Source organism: Sycon ciliatum, chromosome 8 (genome assembly GCF_964019385.1).
Source record: "Sycon ciliatum chromosome 8, ocSycCili1.1, whole genome shotgun sequence".
Lineage (NCBI taxonomy): Eukaryota > Metazoa > Porifera > Calcarea > Leucosolenida > Sycettidae > Sycon > Sycon ciliatum.
The window spans coordinates 4,267,061-4,281,731 of NC_088650.1; the positions used below are offsets into that span (position 1 = coordinate 4,267,061).

Below are 14,671 nucleotides of genomic sequence, written 5' to 3' on the forward strand. Positions count from 1 at the left end.
AGTCAGGAATACCTTTCAAAGAAAACATGTACATGCACATGTACATGTATATCTACTTACTCAATCCGTTTTTTTTCTTCGCATCACTTTTTCTGTTTTCACCCTGATGGTGGGCCATCAATGCCAGAATATTTGGTGAACAGTTAAAATGACGTACGCAGCAAAGGGACCGTATTTAGCCATTGGCGGACTATGCTCGGCCAATCGTCAAATTATGCTTTTGATTATGCCACAGTTATGCCAACAAATATGCTGAATTATGCTGAATTATGCTCGGTTCGACTAAGTATTCACGCTGTACATAGAGGATTGAGAAACCACGCATACAAACACGGCCATGCCCTAAGCATAATTTTTGTCTAAACCGAAAGATTATGCCGACCTTAAACGTTGGAATCCGTATTATGCCGGAGCATAATTTTTGGACGAAATCCCAAGATTATGCCAAATATTATGCCGGCATAATCCGCCAAGGGCTATGACAAGGAGTCGCAACTGGGGTATTTAAAAAAACATCTGCAGGCTTTCTGACAAAGCTGTATTATGCCCCTAAGCATAATTTTTGTCTTAACCGAAAGATTATGCCGACCTTACACGTTGGAATCCATATATTATGCCGGAGCATAATTTTTTGACGAAATCCCAAGATTATGCCAAATATTATGCCGGCATAATCCGCCAAGGGCTATGACAAGGAGTCGTAACTGGGGTATTTAAAAAAAACATCTGCAGGCTTTCTGACAAAGCTGTATTATGCCCCTAAGCATAATTTTGTCTAAACCGAAAGATTATGCCGACCTTACACGTTGGAATCCGTATATTATGCCGGAGCATAATTTTTTGACGAAATCCCAAGATTATGCCAAATATTATGCCGGCATAATCCGCCAAGGGCTAGGTGCAGTGGTATGTGCAGTCGATTTCCAATCGAGAAGTTGCGGGTTCAATTCCCGACGATTGTAGTCCCACACATCTTTCCTCTTTTTCTCATTCTCCCAGCTCTTCTTTCATTCTCCTGGGTGGTTACCAACAGCCAGTGTATGCCGGAGTATGTGGTGTGCATGTGGCGTGCGTGTGTAAAAAAATGAAAAAAATGGAAAAATAGGGTTTCGCTGGCCAGAAAGAGACACTTCAATCAGCTGTGTGGTGGATACCAGGCTAAAATTAGTAGCGATCAATTCATCAGCCTTGCAAGCTGTTGAATGGTGTAATCCCAGCACAAGTTGCTATGTGTAACATAGATGTGCGCTAACATCATCCCCGCGATGACCATGTCTGAGTCTGAGTGTGTGTGCGCGTGTGTGTGTGCGTGTGTGTGTGCGTGGGCATGTTTGTTGTTGAGACAGGCAAGATTGCATCTGTGTGTACATGTACATGTATGTCGTGTTGTTTAGTATGATGCTATTAAAAGGACCTTTCACGGCTCATGTTTTAAAAGAAACACACTGCAGCGTAGTCAAAAATTCAAAACGATGCAGTGGGGGTTGGTCACCCTCACCCATGGCACGGTATCATGGATGACCAACACAGCATTGATGCACTTATTAATAACACTTGTGCACGCGTTGGCTGTTCTTCCGTGACCCATACTAGTAGTGGCTTGTGATCTACAACAGCACAGCACGTGTTTTGACGAAATGCCATCAACTTTACACGTAGCATCATGACTGTACTCAGAACGCCACTAAGTCTTACAGTCTACAGTCTTCCACTACCCTAGACTAGAGTCTAGAGACACAGAGCTATACATGTACATGTACGTGTGAGAAAATGGTTGTGGAAGTTCCAGTGAATCCAGGTACACTGTTTTTGTAATTTTTACAGGATACACAAAGATTTAAGTGACAAACCTATACATGTATGTATATTGAAGGCAGCACAACGCCACGGCAGCGGTGGCAGCGGTGGCAGCGGTGGCAGCGGTGGCAGCGGTGGAGGCGGTGGTGAGATCCGACGCCGGTCTCAGAATCATTGCTAGCTGAGTAAAGCAGGTGAAGGAGATAATTCTTATAATGGGGGAACGAAGAACGGGTACGGTCGCCTGTGAAGTGGACGTAATGATGATTTTCGCGGTGATAACGTGCGGCTGGCATTAGTCACTGGCATGTAAAAAACACGAACGTGGAGCACAATCCACTCAGGCCATTTCCCGGAAAGTGTTCCTCCAGCCTGGATGCCACTGGCAGCGCACAAGGAAGTGCGTGACACACCAGTAAATGAACTGTCAAACACTTGACAGCTGCGACAATCGCATCGTGACATTGTAGATCTACAAGACTGTAGCTGATGCATTCCCTGTAATGACACACAATGACAGAGTACACGTACGGGGCCATGAGCACTGGATGCTGGCCGCATAGCTTTACTGCTGAACGAACAGTCCAATAGTAGTAGATCTACAATAACGTCGTTGCCCCTGGTAGTACTGGTATTGTAGTGCTGCGGCATGCGACCATCTGTTCACGTTTCACAACGCGGAAGACGGGAATGCAGCTCAATGAATCTTACTTCCTGTACGGCGTAGGTATTGTCAAAGCCCTCTACGTACTGTAGATATTGTCAAGACCGTGTATAATCTCATAATTATAATTATGGGTAAGCATTCCAGGAGGGTCACGCATCACAAAACGTGCATGGCTTTCTCAGAATTGCTCTGCAATGGTAGTAGAGTAGCGCTCTCCGTCAGCAGACTCAACACTAAGCTCTTTCTCCGGTATTGCGTCAAGGCATGCACAGACGCCACATGAAATCAAACCCTACCTCATGACGTTATGCGAGACTCGGAGCTTGTCATCGCGCGATGCAAGGAGAACTTTCGACACCCGGAAGTGTTGCATGCGATTCAAGACACTGCCAAATAGCATAATCCAGCCTGTCTGGAGTAATGACATTTAGAAACTTCGTCCAATAGCGCTGGTACCATATACTGGTGTTCACTCTGACTTCTTGGCGATGGTGTGCGACTAGAGACAGCCAAAAGCGCGCTTTCTTCTCGCTAGTTGTGCTCCGCGTTTCATTAGAACATTGTTGGAAAGCAACACACAACAAGGTCTGAACAGTGCGGGTTGCGTCTTGAGCCTTCCCTACCTGGCTCTCAGCTTGCTGCAGTGAAAGAGATTTCGGCACTGTGTTCAAGTTTATTGACTGGTGAGCGCCGCACACAAGCTAGCTACAGAGATGGCGGAGGAGGAGTTCTTTGACCTGCATATGGCCTGTCCAGTTCCAACATGTCCCAACCAACAGTAAGTACTACTCCCTACTTCAATTGTGTTCTTGAAGCATGCTGAACATGCACGAGCCATATCATTTGCCGCAGGAGTGGAATGCTGCTGGAGTGATGGATAATGACTGTGTATTGATTGCGATACTATGTACTGTTTCAGAAGAAAGCAGTCTTTGGAGACGACGCCATTCAGCTTGATGTGAAACAGTGTGGGTTTATACCTTCACTGCCCATTCTAGTCGATCTTGGGGCAGGGTAAAGTTTGGATTCCTGAGTTTGTCACACCTGTTCCAGAGGTTATGGACTCTGTGGCGATTCCATGTTACACAATGATTATCACGTATTGGGAGCAGAGTGTGGTATTCCTTTCTGTTTGTTCTGTGGTTTCTTTCTGCACCCCCTCCCTCACGCACATTTTAGATGCCTGATTGTAATGGTAACGGTTTGATCTCTGGTTGGGATGAGTTGCTCACAGTTCATCGGCATGTGATGGTGTAGTCAATGCTCCTGTGCCCGTTTTATTTCAAACTGCAGAGACAAAAAGGGTGTCAAGCTGGACTGGACAAGCACATCATGCGAAGGAAAGATGCAGATTGGACAGAAGGGCAACTTGCGCTGCGTGCACCACGCAACGCGTCCCTGTGTCCACGGCCCAATGGCTTCCTTCAGATTCGACTGTGGCCTGCGTGGAGAAAATTCGCCTCATAGCATCGACGAGCCCTTCCTTCCAGCGGATCGCCAGTCATTAACTCACGCCGTTAGTGTCGGGCTTTCAATGGAATATTTAGGTTATAATGATTTGGCGTGGGTGCAGGAACTACTTAGGTCTCTATTCGCACAGGTTCAAAACCAATAACATGGCTGTGTCCAAATTGCACCGACACGTTTCGTACAAAGTAGGGTTACTCGTCTGTTCACACGCATCTATCTATGTATGTAGTATCAATCTATGAGTGTGACCTACACGTCCATTGTAGTGTGTACCTGCTGTGAGCTTTGGTCCCAGGACTTGTATTTTTGTTGTTTTTTTGGTGTGTTGCATTATGCTTCACCTCATCAGCACAGCCTTTCGATGCCTTCTTTTAAAATTCCTCCTTTTGCCTGAATCTTGCGATCCAGCTTGCATTACATATTTCACATACTGCATTTAGTACTCTTCCACTTATAATTATATCGTTGTTAATTGCTAGATTTCAGTATTGAGACGTATTTTCCCTGATTTATGTCTCCAGAAAACTTTTTATCCATCTTTTATTTTTGTTCATGACTACGTCCAATGTCCGCTTCGCTGATTCTGCTTATTGCCTTATTATCAGTTACTTGCACATGTACATGAATTACATTCAGGACGGGTATCCTTGTGAAGTTCAATAACCCAATGATTATGATTGTATGGAATAGGCTACAGGATGGCATTGTGAAACAGCTTGCCGAGCCTAGATTCGCCCTGCATCCAGTAATCAAAGCGCCGAGTGCAGAACGCGACTACATTGTACACAGAGCTTGTACACAGCGCCATTTGGTAGAGGAAAGAGTCAAAAATTCCTAATCCCCTTTTGACATAAAGAATCAATGGAAAAAACAATTCAGCGTTCACTTCACCACCACCACATTTGCGCTCTGCTGCCGACCACGTCCATTCCGCAAAAAAAGCAACAAGAAGTTCGGAGTACTGAAAATATTTTTTAATTCCTTCTGGCAACTGTTTCGGTCAATTAGACCTCATCAGAAAAGGTTGAATGACTCGAAAAGAAATAATCACCTATTTTATACTGACTCTTGAAACAAGAGATGGGGCACCAAAAAGCGGGCGCTTGATACTCAAAGTGTGAAAATAAGGTGCTCAAATCAAGGTCACGTTATTTTTAAAATCAGAGGAACGTCAAGATAGAGGTGATAGTTATACCGGATACTGCAGCGCAGCATAGATACAGTAGTTATGCGAGTGGCCCAACCGGCATCCACCTCCATGTACTCCCTCACCATATTGCACCGTCGGCTCACTCATTGGGCGTCCCGTTAAGTTGTCGGTATAGACTCATTATGGCGATGGAGTGCATGGAGTAGATGCCAGATGGGTCACTCGCATGACGACTGTATCTGTGCTACCCGCCAGAACTAAACGGGACGCGCAATGAGTGAGCCAACGGTGCAGTATCATGGTGAGGGAGGAGTGAATGCCAGTTGGGCCACTCGCATGATGACTGTATTTACGCTGCGCTGCAGTATCCGGCATAACTATCTTCTCTCTCACACCTCACATTTGCAGGGCACGGCAGGGCATGCGCAGTGCTGGATGCCTGACCACAGACGCGGGCGGACGGCAGCATTGAGGGGATCCAGCCATAGCAAACTTGGCTGGCGTCGCGAAATCCAGCCTTGCTGAGGGAAAAGCCGTGGACTTTCAGTGGCCGGCACGTGAGCCAATTGGAGGCCCCCTTCAGCGAAGCAAGCTCCACACAACGCTGCAATTCCTGTGAAGCGGCTGAGACAATATCCTTGGCGATGATTGACTCCTTATTCCGCTGTCGGCTGCGTGCTTCCGACTTCCTGTGCAGCGTAACCTGCTTGACGTCGGGCAGGTAGGAAATGCCAGAGAGCATTCCCTCAACCAGCGGTTGGGTGGTATGGCAGGATGAATGGAACTGTTCTGCTAAAGAATAGACGATGATTATTCCCATGCCACCCAAGCGACATGGTAGGGCCAGGATCTTCCTTTCGGCAGAGCCTGGAGAGGGGCGATCAAGGAGGACTGGGAGTAGCAGGTGTGAAACTGCCTGCTCCAATGGCTCCAGCAGGGTAGCTGTGTTGGGTACAGTCCTGGCATCAAATGCCCAGCGATGCCGTAGACCGTGCGTAAAGGTGGAATACACTGCTTGCGGTTGAAAATGGGCAAATGTAGACAACTTGTCAGCCTCCTTGCAATATGCGTTCACCTTGCCCGTGACATAAGCCCCTACAAATTCCGGGGTGCCGAGTGCTGCACCTAGATGTCCATACCCATCTGAGCGGACTTGGACACGTGTGTCAGCAAACAGTGGCACGCTCCAGATGTGCAGGCTTCACTAGAAGTAGGCTGGTGATGGCTGTGAGCGAGAGTTTGCCGATCGGCGTCGTCCTCGCTATAGCGATGAAAATACTAGTTACTGCGCACCTGGCAGATATCACAGCACGTCGGAGCGTCCAGGAGTAAAGGAATCTTGGGTTTTCACTGGAATCTAGTTCCTCCAGCATCGTGTAGGCCACCGTCGGTGAATGGCCGTCCAGAAAGGTCGAACCTGGTCTTCTGCAGCATCTCGCAGTCCTGCGAGGCACACTGAATACGCCTGTCATGTATTCTACAAATAAAAATCACGAAGTAGTGGACTTTATAGTGATGAGTCTATCCTGTATTCTGCAAAAGGCGCAGGAAATGTGACTGGTGTCCGTACACTGGACGCCAATATCATCCCAGTCTTCTCCTGCAGGATCTGTTTGACATTGACATACCGGTATGCAGTGGGTCGACATTGGCCTGGTTTGGTAGCTATCTGCCTGGGTGGATGTAGCAGGTTTGCATTGGCGCGTCGTCCAGTCCGACATTTTCTTGTAACTGTGGAGTACCGGCAGGGTTTGAGAGGTTGCTCGTGCTATGAACACATCTCTACTGCCTGTCTCGTCCTGGAAGTGCCGTCTCGCCGCTTCCTTGCTCTACAGTCACGCCGGTATTTCGCTTTGTTTCGTGGTGCAGCTCAAAACCTGCCCAAACAACTGTGAGCTCGCAACATGGTATGAACAAATTGCACCACTCATGCTGGTTAACTAAAACCGGGATAGTCGAGTAAGCGAGTTCACTCCCTGGGCCATGGCAAGATCTGTTCAGCGCAGGCTATTCCAACCTCCAAGTGCATAGTCACCGATCGATCCATGCGATGGTGGTTGATCTACAAAGAGCCAAGGTCTACGAGTACTACTATTGGATGCTGTCTACATGCAGTCAACAAAATCAAAGTACCTCAGTATGCCCCAGAATAGGGCATGTGCATCTATAGCATGACACAACAGGGGTTCTGGCGGCACCTGTCAAACAAGCAGTAGCGACTAGTGCCAGTTACCTTTTGGAGGCTAGCCACTACAGTCTGTCACTGGAGATAATTATTATGTTCACTGTTTAGACTGAGCACAATCAATGATGCCCAATCAATCTGCCCAATGTGTGTTCTGTTCCACCTAATTATAACGTCCCATCGCATCAACCCTACTACACGCACATGTCGTCACTCTAGCATGACTTGTGTTATTATTGTTTATTTTGATTCGCACGATAAATAGAGCACAATAAACGTTATTATAAACTTGACCGAAGGATAAAGGCGACTGCAGATAGAGGAACACATCGAGGTACAGGTGCCGGCATCAATACAGTATCAGAGAGAAACAAACAAAAATGAGAGGTACGCAGAAAAAACTCTCCTAAGCCCAAGGGGAAGTGGTTGATGAGGGATGAATGCACTCTCCACGCTCATCTACACTGTTGGGGAAATGCACACATACATACAATAATAAACAACATAGCAATAGCATGCACAGAACCGAACAATTTCATGTTCATGTAGCGTTCGCACGCTGGGGACTTCAAAGCGTATAGTGTTTAGAGTATAACATATCCCCGTACTGTATCCCCGTACATTAGCGTACGGAGTCTGCCTTTGTATCAAAGCTGCTGCGCACTATTCTTTTATAGCCAGTTAATTTAGTTGCCAATAAGTAATAGTTATTTTCATTGCCAGTTTCCAGTACATTTCAATTGCCAATTACAGTGTGTTCACTGAGACCTTTGTGCGTTCTTGCCTCCGAGAGACTGCGGCCCGCTACAAATTGGTGGCAGCGGTAAATTCATTTTGTTTCATTCTATACATAACTTTGTTACTTTACACGTTTGTCAGAACCCCATGGCTCAACCCGCTACAGCTCCGTGCGACGAATCAAGATGAGAATCATGTTTCTTGCCTTCCTGGGCTTGGCCCTGCTTATTAGCTTGCAGCACAGTCAGGGTGCTAGCGTGGATCACCCTTCTCTCCGCACGGCATCCATTGGAGACTCCGATGGCGATTCCAAGCGACCCGCTACCTACATGTATACTACCGGTGGTCATGGTGAAGCTGATGAGGACCACGACAGGCAGGCTGCTGCCCAAGACAAGGAGGGTCTTCCCCAAGACCAGCCGCGTTTGATTTTCGCCGGCACGCAGTTGGCAGACGGCCGAACCCTGAGTGACTACAACGTTCAGCAGGAGTCCACTATTCACTTGGTACTTCGTCTCCGTGATGGGATGCTAATTTTCGTCAACACTCTTCCTGGCTAGACCATCACTCTTTATCAAAAAGTATTCTTTCTAGACCAAAGAGTGGTATATTTGATAATATTTAATAACGATAGAAATTTTTACGATACTTCTCCAGAGGGGGTACATGGATGCAGCTAATGGGGTCGTTCTCGGCACTTGTGCCAGTGGTTGTGAGACTTATCCACTCACCCCCACCGTTAGGCGCTGCATCTGCCGCTGGGATTTACCGGGTGGTAGCGGCCGTCGTGAGTTCCCTTCGGGAACGGACACGATAATTAACTTAACTCTCCAGACCTTTCGTTGTTCTGAACAACATCGTCAGTGGATAAAGAAGGAATCCACTGACGATGTTGTTCAGAACAACGAAACGTCTGGAGAAGTGTCGTAAAAATTTCTATCGTTATTAAATGTTATCAAATATACCACTCTTTGGTCTAGAAAGAATACTTTTTGATATTACAATGAGAGTGAATAATCAACGGCTTGTCCACCAACTCCATCACTCTTTACGTCGCGCAAAGCGATGTTATCGACAATGTGAAGACCACGATTCAAGACGAGGAGGGAGGTTATTTGTCTGACACCGAGCTAGCCACTCTGAGTGACCAGCTCAACCAAGATGAAGATAAAACCTGGCTCGCCCTCCGCCGTAGCTCCAGCCGCCGCCGTGGTTACTAACGCTGATTCCAGGTATGGCATTTTCTTTCCTGTCTTCCTTCAGTCTCCCTCTTCTCTTCAGTCTTCCTTTATGCGACTGTGTGAATCCAGTTTAGTTTGGTAGGCGTCTGATCATGGTGAGCCACGGTTTACCCAGCTAACGTGGGACAATGTGTGTGACAACGCCCCTTATAGTTATAATGTATTCAGTTCGGTTTTTGAACTGCGATGTTCCTGGCGGGTTGTGCCAGCGTTGTGCAGCAAGAGTGCTGTGGTTTTCAAGTCCTATTTGGAGGACAGTTCTTTCCCCTTTTGACCCCGTGAGATCGTGTGAACCTGGTGTGCTTCTACTTTATGATTTGTTTATCAGTTCATTCTTCTGTCTGTTCCAAACGTTATCATTTCCGATATTATTTGCCATACTCCGGTTGACGCTCTCCCAGTAATTCGCAATCTACTATAATGTTCACGACTCCATACCTGTATTATATTATGCAAATTATCCATTCTGCCTATCTCTTATCGTCGAGTTTATTCCGACGCGACCATGCATGCCGCCAGTTTTTTTCTTTCTTCTATAAATAGCAGCCAGTTGTTGATGTCCAGCTATCACCTACATGTAGTATTCGAATCACGAGGACGTGATTGTCTTTGAGAGGGGAGGTGTAGCGTTGGCACGCTGGGGACTTCAAAGCGTATAGTGTTTAGAGTATAACATATCCCCGTACTGTATCCCCGTACATTAGCGTACGGAGTCTGCCTTTGTATCAAAGCTGCTGCGCACTATTCTTTTATAGCCAGTTAATTTAGTTGCCAATAAGTTATAGTTATTTTCATTGCCAGTTTCCAGTACATTTCAATTGCCAATTACAGTGTGTTCACTGAGACCTTTGTGCGTTCTTGCCTCCGAGAGACTGCGGCCCGCTACATTCACACATGCAAGCACAGACCAGAACATTAGTACCAAAAGCCGATACAGACAATATCCCCATACACACAGACGCACACACACACACAATGTCCCATGTATGCGCCCGTGGCGAGAAAAGCATGCAAATCTACAAATGCACTGGATGTGAACCCACAGATTTTCTCTTATAGCAACGATAGCGGATCTGATTCTGAATGAAACACACGCACACACACACACACACACACACACACACAATACAATCATTGAATGCCCATCCGCAGATGATGGCAGGTCCTGAAAGAACAGGCAGTGTTCCAGTAATGGGGAACAGAACTTCGAGTGGCAAGTGAGGTATACACACACACACACGTGCGTGCGCGGGCACACAAGTATTCAGAAATAGAATCGACATTGTAGTATTCATTGGTTGGGGAATGGAAAGGAAAATAAAACATTGCTGTAGGTTATTGTTGTAAGGACACTGGGAGCACAACAGAAAGGTAAGCAGCTTGCTTTGAAGCAAAGAAAGTTATTATCCCACGGATCTCAGAAAGAAGGAACGTTCCAGAATGCTGCACTGGCAACAGGCGGCCTGCATGTGCGCGGCCCCTGCAGTTGGTCCAGCTGCCGGCCTTGCAGTGCTGAAAAGAATGTGCAGTACAGCATGTCACATAGTATCACAGCCTGGACAAATAGGCGCTGGGAAGTCCTAGTTATGTGCTCACCTGCACCACGATGCACCAATCTTCTGAGCTACTTTGGCAACAACTTTGTCCACTTGAGACTCCCATGGGCTGAGCCAGTTGTTGAGGGCTGCACCAAGGTGGACGGCAATGACCGCTGATGGCAAGGCAATCCATGACACACAGTCACTAGGGCATCGTCAACATGGCGCTGAGGCTGGATCGATAAAATCAACCTTTAGGCTGTCGCAGGGTTGACAACGAGGCCGCTGTCTCGAAGCTAGTCAGTCAGCCTGGTCACCGCCATTGACGAACCAGTCGCCACCGCCAGCAGTGGCGGTAGGTTGTGACATGTGTGCGCAATATTGTCAGCAAATTCAGTACTTAGGATAAGATGAGTGACAAAGGGAACGTTGCGTTTGATAATATTGAAGTGAACAGGAATGATCACAAACCCTGCGCGTACTCCACCGTGATTTACAAGAAAATTCCGGACTGGACGACGAGCAAACGCCAATCTGCTACATCCAACCAGGCAGATACTATAACGATAGCTGCCAAACCAGGTCAATGCCGACCTACTACATAATGTCAATGTCAAACAGATCCTGCAGAAGACTGGGGTGTTGGCGTCCAGTCACTGAGTGTACAGACACCAGTCACATTTCCTGTGTCTTTTGCAGCACACAGGCTGAGACTCATCACTGTAGAATCCACTACTGCATGACTTTTATTTGTACAATACATGGCAGGCGTACACGGTGTGCCTCGCAGGACTGCGAGGTGCTGCAGAAGACCAGGTTCGACCTTTCTGGACCGCCATTCACCGACGGTGGGCTACACGATGCTGGAGGAACTAGATTTCAGTGAAAACCCAAGATTCCTTTGCTCCTGGACGCTCCGACGTGCTGTGATATCTGCCAGGTGCGCAGTAACTAGTCATTTTCATCGCTATAGCGAGGACGACGCCGATCGGCAAACTCTCGCTCACAGCCATCACCAGCCTCTCAAAATCATCACTTGGCATCCCCCAGAGGTACAGGAGAAAGCCAAAACAGCTCACAACAAACAAAAGCTAAGGACGATGGAAAGAGAGCATGTCAAAAAGAAGACGAACAGTATGAAGTTCAAATGGTTTTGAACAGTCGTACCACCTACTATACCACTTTCATTAATCGTGACGCCATTTTGTTTTAACATGAATATCGCGGATTGTTGCTAGTACTTGAAAAGAAAAAGAACAATCATGAACGAGGACTAGCATAAAAATCGAGATTACAAGCAGAAATAGACCCTTTGCACAATAACGGTCACGTGATCCGAGACGGGGCATCCTCTTCGATTTTTGTGCAGAGTATCAGTTGTTGAGCATGGTGGAACACTGTATTTTTCCATTTTGGAGATGGAGGGGAGAGTGTCGAGTGGTTTGCCATCGATGGCTGTGGAACCCGTGGACGAACTGTCCAATGAAGAATGGTCTGTGAAGGAACTGAACAGTTTTCTGCTGAATGAGGGTGCGTATCTGTCTGGAAAAAGAAGGAGTCGTTGGAGCGGTAGGTAAGTCTTCCGCATTCAGTGGATATTTCGGATTACTGTACTGCAGATTGAAATATTTTTCGCTTCTCTACCTTCTCTCCTCTGTCGATGTAGAGAACACACACACACTTCTCTATGCAGAACCCTGATGCTCCTAGAACTAAGAAGGGCACCACTTCCTCGAGTGTACCTTCATCATGCCCAACATTTCATGCGTCCGACTCCCAGTGGATGAGTGATGAACCTCTGTTTCCCAGAGTGAGTGCCACACCATGCTTGCTCGTCTCCAACGCAGGGGCAAGTCGCCGACGACAGTGAAGAGGGAGCTGATGGAGTAGTACTAGTGAACAAGCCCGTGGATAGTGTCCATGAGTTTTACTTTGGTGGCTATGTGCATAATGTGAAAGTCAGTCATATCGTGCACGCAGCCACAGCTCGAACTCAGATGACTTTCTCCGCACACCTGAGCGATGAGGCTGCGTCTCCCTCCACTTCAACGTCAGCAGCTCGAGCAGCGCCAGCAAGCAGTCGATCTTCCAATAGCGAAGACAGGGATGGGTCATGCCTTTTTCTCAAGCTCCAGAGTCTCTTGGCAGGGCGTTCATTATCTTAGCAAAAGCAAGGATGAAAGTCGTCATGGACGAAGTGTTCCGAGCACAACACTGTGAACGATATCGCAGCACTGCGGCCCTCTTCTCGCCAGATAGCCAGGATTCCAGAGTGCGGAATGCCAGCATCACCAGGGAACGCATGGAAAGACAAGTGGGTTCCTTAGACTAACGTTAGGGATGACGGTTGGTGCAAACAAGAACCCAGAAGTGGTCCTTGGAAAGCATTTCGAAACTTCTTCCTTCAAAAACTAAAAAAACTTCAAATGTAAAAAGGCTGGGGAGCTCCGGAGTACATACATGAACATCACGTTGGGACCGTGAAAACACAGCCTGTCACAGGAAACTTGATCACGTCCTGCAGCAAACCATGCATGCTGGTTGCATGCCAAGTGTGCAGCGCGTGCACAGCATGCCCCGTCTCGACCCCTCTCGCTTATTGTGCAAAGGGTCTATTATTCTTTACCGGTTATTGGCTTCCTCGCCGACTGCTCACCTGTTGGGCAAGGCGGTACATCTCTTTTGCAGATGCCTCCTTTGCCCATGCGATCTGGGGGTCTACTGCCAGTACTCTTGCGCTGAAGGTATGCTTCCCTGATGCGCGGATGAATCCTTCGTCATCAGGTGATGGGTGACACCCCTTCCCACAAGCGAGCGGAAATGCCGGCATTCCACGTGTGGCCTGTTCTTCTGGCCGGGTTGTTGGCGTGGCGACTGGTGCAGAATAAGCTGCCTGCCGTACAGGTATCTTACTTGGTGGTTGCTTGTCGCTGTGTTTGAAATCTTTTTTTTATTCTCGCGATGGCCTGAGGACAATAAGAGAAGTGTTGCTGCTGCTGTTGTTGGTTCGAGCCCTCTTCTGAGGTTGAACCTTTTGCTGGACGTGGGCAGTTGCTATCTGTTGCGGCGCCTGCTATCGCAGCTCTTGTATTTGGTTCAGTGGGTTCTTTTTCCTGTAACTGTCCGTGATGTCCTTGACTGCTCGGCTTCTCCCAAGCAATCAAGGACATCACGGACAGTTACAGGAACAACAACACCGGTCAGGACAGGGAGAAGCCGAGCATTCAGTGGTTTCTTGTACATGTACGAGTGCATCCTGACTTTCATCCTCTGGGAGCTCCGTACGGTCAGCAGCCTGGCCCTGTACGACAGTGGAGTAAGAATTCGATTTTATTCAAACGAATGAAAAACGCAAAATATTTGGCACCTATAATCAGGGGATGGCCCACGCCTGGTAAAAAAACGATGAGAAATTGCGTACAAATCATGTACAGACAGACTATGGATTCGAACATAACAGAGTGGAAAACCGGAATCCGAGAAAATGATAACATACAAAATCATGAAAAAGGGGGGGGGGGATGAAGCAGAACAGTAGCCAAACACACCACGGATAGTTACCAAAAGCACTCTGCAGCAGCAAGGACCACAGAAGGATCAGAATCAATGACTCTCTGGCGGGCATCTTGAGACCATGTCCTGCAGTGATCACGGAGGCTGGCATTGGAGGCACGGACAAGAGAAAATGAAACCCTTGACTATATAAAGGCAAGAAGTGAGGAGAAGGGCTCCTTTCTCTTGTCGGCGAGCATAGAGGCGACAAGCTTGAAAAAAGCGGAGGCGGACTTGCCGTGGAGTAATGCGTACGTGTACGTGCAGCATTTGGGCGTGCAGGACAGTCACGTGCTTGGTGGAGGGATATAGTGGCGGATACACCACAGCGAA

The 14,671-nt window shown here is 47.5% G+C and overlaps 1 long non-coding RNA gene across 1 annotated transcript; it reads left to right on the forward strand.

Annotated features, from left to right (window-relative positions):
• Positions 1–2,917: 2,917 nt before the first annotated feature.
• LOC135822856 (uncharacterized) lies at positions 2,918–4,628 on the forward strand. The gene is made up of 2 exons (XR_010554560.1): positions 2,918–3,242; positions 3,758–4,628. It is a non-coding gene; the product is annotated as an uncharacterized LOC135822856 (long non-coding RNA).
• The last annotated feature ends 10,043 nt before the right edge of the window (positions 4,629–14,671 follow it).